The sequence below is a fragment of the Saccopteryx leptura genome, chromosome 1 (genome assembly GCF_036850995.1).
Source record: "Saccopteryx leptura isolate mSacLep1 chromosome 1, mSacLep1_pri_phased_curated, whole genome shotgun sequence".
NCBI classification, from domain to species: Eukaryota; Metazoa; Chordata; class Mammalia; order Chiroptera; family Emballonuridae; genus Saccopteryx; species Saccopteryx leptura.
This window is the reverse complement of record NC_089503.1, coordinates 205773136-205780861: the sequence shown is the minus strand read 5'-3', so window position 1 is coordinate 205780861 and position 7726 is coordinate 205773136. Positions and strand designations below refer to the sequence as shown.

General features: G+C 36.1%; 1 non-coding gene across 1 annotated transcript; it reads right to left on the bottom strand.

Moving 5' to 3' along the window:
* Positions 1-5786: 5786 nt before the first annotated feature.
* On the bottom strand, positions 5787-5950 carry LOC136390025 (U1 spliceosomal RNA). The gene has a single exon (XR_010748553.1). It is a non-coding gene; the product is annotated as a U1 spliceosomal RNA (small nuclear RNA).
* Between the last annotated feature and the right edge of the window lie 1776 nt (positions 5951-7726).

The following is a 7726-nucleotide window of genomic DNA, read 5'->3' as shown; positions in this document are numbered from 1 at the left end:
GTTAAAAATTCTCCAAATGTATTAGTCATCTGGGGAATACAAATTAAAATTATATGACCTAGCCCCTGAGAATTGTTGACACTTAATTCAACTGTGAATTCAAAGTGTTATGGAGCAATAACAAGCATCATCTTTTGCTCATGTGTATGACAATTAACTAGAATCCTGCTTGTAAAACTGGCATTTTCTACTAAAGATGACAGGATGTAGTAAGTTTGCTGCTATGCATATACCATGGAAATTTATGCACATACGAACCCAGATGTTTTGTACAAGAATGTATTTAACAAAATTATTTGTTATTGCCCCAAATAAAAATCAAAATTTCCATCAGTATTATTATACATTTTAGCATATTCCTAAAATGAAATGCTATACAAGAATGGGTAAACTATATCTGTAAGTTACTGTATTGTTTTATAAGATCTAAAGAATCTTCTGATGGTGAGACATGACACACAGACCCTGAGATAGATAAAAGGAAGAATTGTTTATTGAGAACTCCAAAGTAGGTCCACATAGGAGTTGCTCCCAGAGATAGGGTAACAGTCAGCTAGAGCTAGAGGGGATAGCTGCTGCATGCAAGTGAGGTAGGGTTAGCAGGTTTTGTGGGATCCCTTTGGACTGGTTGTTTTAAGTAATTTCTGGAGGCTCTGGTGCACGGATGTCCCCAGTTGTCTGATACTTCATCCTGGAGTGATTGAAGCTGATGTACAGCAGCATCTCAATAGTGTGGGAACCTGAAGAGGAAAGTGTTTGAGGTCTAGATTCAACCTGCTTCTCATGAAGAGGAACTAGCTGATCTCCAGGCTGATCCTCAAGACAGCATGATGTAAACAACAAACTGTGTGAAATTTATGAATGACAAAGATAATACTTATCTTCCTGAAAAAAGCCAAAATAAAAGATGCTTCACCATTTTATTTATCTAAAGATAAATAAAAAAGCAATGGTAATGTATTGGTTTAGAAGTCAACTTAACCATTTCCTTGGAAGACTAGGAAAGAGGTTCCGATTGTAAGTGATTATAAAGCCCTGGCTGGTTGGCTCAGAAGTAGAGGTTTGGCCGGGGGGTGTGGAAGTCTTGGGTTCGATTCCTGGTCAGGGCACACAGGAGAAGTGACCATCTGCTTCTCCACCCCTCTCCCTTCCCTCTCTCTCTTTCCATTCTGCAGCCATGGCTCGAATGGTTTGAGCAAATTGGCCCTGGGCACTGAGGACAGAGCATCACCCTCTAAGGGGCTTGCCAGGTGGATCCCAGGCGGGGCGCATGTAGGAGTCTGTCTCTCTGCTTCCCTGCCTCCCTACCTCCTATTTAATAAAAATAATAATAATAAAAAGAAAATTATTTAGCTGTATATTTGTGCAGTTTTACATACATAGAAAAATTATAAATGTACATATAGACATAGACATAAACAATCTAATATGCAATATATTTTATTCATCCATGCATTTATAAATGTTGAATAGAATGTTAAAAGGCCAGAATTTAGCTAAATATACATTTTACCATCAAATAAATTACGTAGAATTCTAATATGTTCATTTTATGAGAAGTGATTTGTTCAGTCGAGTTACTAATATATTATCTCCCAAAAGATAGAATTTATTATCAGTAATCAGACAGACAGCATAACGGAGAGGGCAATCCACAGGAGAGTTTGTTTTCCCATCAGTCATTATTTTTTATAAAATGGCCATGGTAACTATTACAGAAGCTATTCCTAGAAAAGAGAATTAGCTTGAAACTAAAAATTGAGAACAAATGTAAAATAATTAGCTGAATGAGTCATAAAAGCTCTTGGAAATAAAATATTTCAATGACTCATAGCAAATAAGTGGCAATGAAAACCTTCACTTTGTCTAACGGCTATATTAACGATATTAACATTCATCTCATTTCATTCTGAAGGTGGCTCAGTAAAATGTTTAAAAAGAGACATAGTTTCAAGTTCAGAGGACCTAATGTACAGCCTAGTAACTATAGTGAATAATACTGTCTCATATACTTGTAATTTGCTAAGAAAGTTGATCTTAAGTATTCTCATGAAAAAAAAAAGTAACTGTGATGTGACGGATGTGAAGATTAACTTGATTGTGATGGTCATTTCACAAGTTATATATATTTCAAACCGTCATATTGTACACTTTAAATATATTATAATTTTGTTGGCTATACTTCGATATAACCGAGGACAAAAGCTTCCTTGAAACAAAAAAAACTTGTGAGAGCTATAAATGACTAATCCAAGGTGATTCTGCAAGATACACGTGCGAGAATTTTGGCTTATGAGGCTTCTTGAGCAGAACTTTGGGACAAGGAGCCACTATATCCTTTTTGATGCAGGGCAGCCATGACTACACCAGTTGTCCACTGTAATCATTATTAGGAATCTGTTACCCTTTCAAAAGTGTTCCTGTGTGAACTAAAACCATATGGTTGGCCAAAAACAAGTAAAAGATCTACTGGCCTCTCTGTTCATCAAATTACTAATGATAAAACACATTTTTAATATTCAAGAGGCCTAACCGTTAAAGTCATCTGAGTATCAACCTATTAGAATATAACTGGCTAGAATACGTCTAATGTCATGATCTATCAGTATTACTAGGATTTTACAAGAACATTAATATTAATCGATGTCTTGAATATCATCCTGGTCATCTTTAAATTTATTTTTTACTTGTAAAATTTTCAGAACCTAGGCATATTAGTAACTAATAACATTGCATCTAGAATTGTGGCAGTTGTTTACTGGTTAGTATTATTCAGCAAAGAAATACACATACATTTTAGCCCTGCCCGGTTGGCTCAGTGGTAGAGCATCGGCCTGGCGTGCAGGGGTCTCCGGTTCAATTCCCAGCCAGGGCACACAGGAGAAGCGCCCATCTGCTTCTCCACCCCTCCCCCTCTCCTTCCTCTCTGTCTCTCTCTTCCCCTCCCACAGGCAGGGCTCCATTGGACCAAAGTTGGTCCGGGCACTGGGGATGGCTCCTTGGCCTCTGCCCCAGGCGCTAGAGTGGCTCTGGTTGCGACAGAGCGATGCCCCAGATGGGCAGAGTATCGCCCCCTGGTGGGCATGTCAGGTGGATCCCGGTCGGGCGCATGTGGGAGTCTGTATGACTGTCTCCCCATTTCCAACTTCAGAAAAATACAAAAATATATATATACACATACATTTTGATATTCTTTAGAACTTTTGAAATTCAAATCCATGCATCTGAATTAATATTTTATTAGGAGCCAGTTAGTAAAATTCTGTAGGCCATTAATCCTATTTTTAGTTTATTTATTTATTTATTTTATTATTATTATTTTTTGTATTTTTCTGAAGCTGGAAACGGGGAGGCAGTCAGACAGACTCCCGCATGTGCCCGACTGGGATCCACCAGGCATGCTCACCAGGGGGCATCGCTCTGTTGCGACCAGAGCCACTCTAGCACCTGAGGCAGAGGCCATGGAGCCATCCCCAGCGCCCGGGCCATCTTTGCTCAAATGGAGCCTTGGCTGCGGGAGGGGAAGAGAGAGACAGAGAGGAAGGAGAGGGGGGGGAGGGGTGGAGAAGAAGATGGACCCTTCTCCTGTGTGCCCTGGCAGGGAATCGAACCGGGGACTTCCGCACGCCAGGCTGACGCTCTACCACTGAGCCAACCGGCCAAGGCCATTAGTTTATTTTTTAAAAGCAACCTGTATGCAATAATAAATTATTAAATCAGGTACACGGCTAGGTAAGTGCAAGTGTGTGAATTTGTAACTTTCAAAATGGTTTGGACAAATATTAATTTTAATCCTTAATGTAGATGTTAAGATTTTCAAAGACATATTAGAATACAATTTAAAAAGGAATTATTTTCTTATTTACAGAAAGATCATAAAATATTTCAAATGTATGTGTAATAAATACCTAATTATAGTTTTATAATACAGAAATAAGCTTTTTATTTTGTAGCTTTGTATTTTAGATATATCTTTCCAGCAATTTAAATATTTTATATTAGTTTTTATATAATAAAAATATTTTATATAAAATCATTAAAATCATTTTCTCTTGATGTATAATATGTATGCAGAACATATAAAGAAAACTTTATAATTTAGATATATTATACAACAGTTGATATAAATTTTTTTAAAATTGGGATATAAATTAAACCAAAGAAAATGACAGTTGATTACTTTGGCACAGATGCCTTGTCATGGAATTTAAAATGCTTTATTCTTCTGTCCTTAAATAAAATCGACTTCATAGAGATATTTAGGAATAGGCTTTTCCTTTCATGTACAATAAAACATTGCAGTAACTTATTTCATTAGGTAGTTACTAGAAATTAAAAGACATAAATTGTAAACATTTTTTAAAGAAAATTCATAATCCTGTCGGTCACATTTAAAGAGCCTGCAAAGTCTCTCAAATAAACACAGGTGATCATGGCTGTAAGGAGGTAAGTGTGATGAAGAGTTTGTAATCCAAAGAACCTAGACAATTATCTTGAGCTGGGATAATCAAAGACCCTGTCTCTAATAGTCATACCAATAGATTCTTCAGGGCTTTTAGCCAAACCAGAAAATGCATTAATGTTGTTAATGCAAAAGGTAGGCTTCTACAGAAAAGCTTAAAGTTGAGGCAAACTTGGAAGAATTTGCTTTCCAAATGGCCTTTTGTTTCATAATAAGCAGCCATAGACATGGGCATTGATCATAGTTATAAACATATTTCTATTAAAATCATTAAATGTGACTTTATAATTTATGTCATTATCTAAATTTTACTTGGGAAGAACACATCTAAGGCTAATAAGAAAAGATAGGAGAAATTTTCTGGCCTATGTAGGCATTTATTTGTACCAGATTGTGCAACTGAATGTACATTATGGGTGGAAGCTCTTCCTTTTAAACTAACTTTATATGGGTTTTATAAGAGCTAATATAGCTGACCAGGCAGTGGCGCAGAGGATAGTGTCAGACTGGCATGTGGAAGACCCAGGTTTGAGAGACCAAGGTCGCCAACTTGGGCGCTGGCTCATCTGGTTTGAGCAAAGCTCACCAGCTTGGACCGAAGGTCGCTGGCTCGAGCAAGGGATTACTCGGTCTGCTGTAGCCCCACAGTCAAGGCACATATGAGAAAGCAATCAATGAACAACTAAGGTGTCACAATGAAAAACTGATGATTGATGCTTCTCATTTCTTTTCTGTTTCTGTCTGTCTATCCCTCTCTCTCTGTCTCTGTAAAAAAAAAAAAAAAAAAAAAAAAAAGACCTGATATAATAAAAATTAAGATGTTAGGTATGCAAAGGTTTGTAAACAAATGTTCCTTTTTGTAATAACTCAAATGTATAATTACTATTTGTAACAAATCACACAGCTTTGTAATTAATTATGTGATTGTCCCAAATAAACAAACCATTTTAAATCACCTGTGATCATATAGAAAAATCAATTAAATTAGAAGATAACAAAATCACTTACTTGGCTATACAGATTGCAGTCTTAGAAATTAGGTCCTTTAGAAGCCTGTGACTATGGTATTTTGCCTTTCACACTCCTGTAATTTTGAGCATAGGATTTATTTTGCTTGAGAGATAAGTTAGTTATAGGATAGTATATAGGTAATGTAATCTGTGAATTTGTGGTTAATTTTTATTGATTTATATTTAAGTTTGCCAATTTTTCTAACATCACAAATCTGAAGTTGAATAAACTTAGCTAATTTTTATTTTAATTATTATACTCTTCAAGTCCCTGCATTCACGTTGGTTCTTTTAATAGCCAAAAAAAATTATTGGGGGTGAGAGTGAGAATGCTTTCCCTCACTATCACAAATTATGCAATCAAGTTTCCCTCATTAGGGGAAATCACAGGGGTCAACAAATTCGGAGTGCAGTGGGTGAGCCTCACCCTGGGAAAATCACCTTCATAGTCATGGTATATCCCCTGCCAGGTAAGTATAGCTAACAAATCTTTATTGATTTGTTGTTGCCACATTTAGCTTTCTTTCGTTAGGCTTTATTTTCTTTTTCTTTAATATCTTTATAATAGTTTATCTGAAATCTCTGTTCTCACAGAAACAGTTTCTATAAAGTGTTCTTTTATTTTGAAAAATGGATTATAATTTTTTTGTTTATTTCCACACTTCATAATATTTTTGGCTGAAAACGTAGTATTTTGGAACTATTTTTATCAACTCTCAATTCTGATCATTTCTCCCAAAGATTGTTTTTGGTTCTTTTCTTGGTTTCTATTTTTGTTCTCTCTTTTTTATTTGACATTTGCTGATATCTCTATGCAGTTTTACTTTATTTTTGAATAATTCTCAATTTTCTGTTCAACCCTAACCTTACTCTCATTTTCCTTGTTTTCACATGGCTTAATGATCAGCCAATGACTACATAGAGGTTGTTTTTAAATAATCTAAGCAATTACTCTTCTATTGCTATCAATGGGTCTGTGTGTACATAGAGGAACACATTGAGTATTCACAGTATTTTCAAGTCATCACTGGATATTACTTCTTTCTGGGCACATGCAGGCAGGATATTTGTAGCAGGTATTTGTCAATAGGTTGGCACTCTCTCTTCTCCATTGCATTTTTTCTAACCATGACCACAACCTCAGGTTAGTAGAGTGTTCTATCTAACTTACTGCTTTGTTGTGTCTAAGGAGTCACATCCACTGATAATGATGTTTCGGCCCTGGCCTTGCTCATTGTTTCCAATTCGGTGAGTCCCCTTTAACCATGGCAGAGAAGTTGCCAGTTAGCTTGGCTTTCCCCCACCTGGCAGGGGGCTCCATTATAAGCCAGTGTAAGCATGAGTGTGAGAAAGGATGTATGGGCACCCCAAGCCATGTGTCACAAATGCCCACCGTTCTCATTCAGAGTTCAGCCGTTTTTCAAGCACAAATGATCCTTAACTTAGATTATGTATTTGATCAAATCCCAGGACATTAAAATGGTTGCTATTGCCTATTTTTTCAGCTTTGTAGATACTTGTTAAATAAAAAAGGAACATCCTAGTATCATCACAAGGTCATAGTGGGAAGTTCTACCATCTTAAAACAAAACAAAATATGATGTGATGTTAAAATTAAAGTTTGCACCACAATCTGTTAATGCTGCCCCACAGTCCTGATTTTAATGGAAGTTGTCAGATTTGTGTGAAAAGGTTGATCCATCTGTTCTACTTAAACTTTCCTATTATATTTCACTTGAGAATTAGCACTCTAATTAATGGATGAACTATGAAGTCCATCAGGGACATAGTTGCTTTAGTTATTGAGTTGAATAGTTGTGTGTTTCTCCAGGAATATTCTTAATATGTTTCTTCTACCTTATTTTTTTCCTCCAACTTAGTATCCCAAGTTTCTTTCATTATTTAGTCAAACACTTATATAAAGTACTGATTATGCAGTATTGTCAGAGTTGCTAAATGACTCACTAACTGGATCAATTTTTCACTATTTTTTTTATACTTTAACAGGAAAGAATTTTCTGCCAAAAGGACTTCTAAGATACTTTCAGGAACCCAAGTAACCATATGTCTGCTGACCAAATATTGAATAGTATTGTCTCATTGGGCTCAGTTGCTTACTTAGAGAATCACTCATAATTCTACTAGCCTTTCCTCTTACGCCCAAACTCTAGTATTATATTCATTTCTGTACAGTTTGCCATTTTGCAATTCTCAGGTTCCTCATCATCTCACCAACTATATTAACTATGCAGGA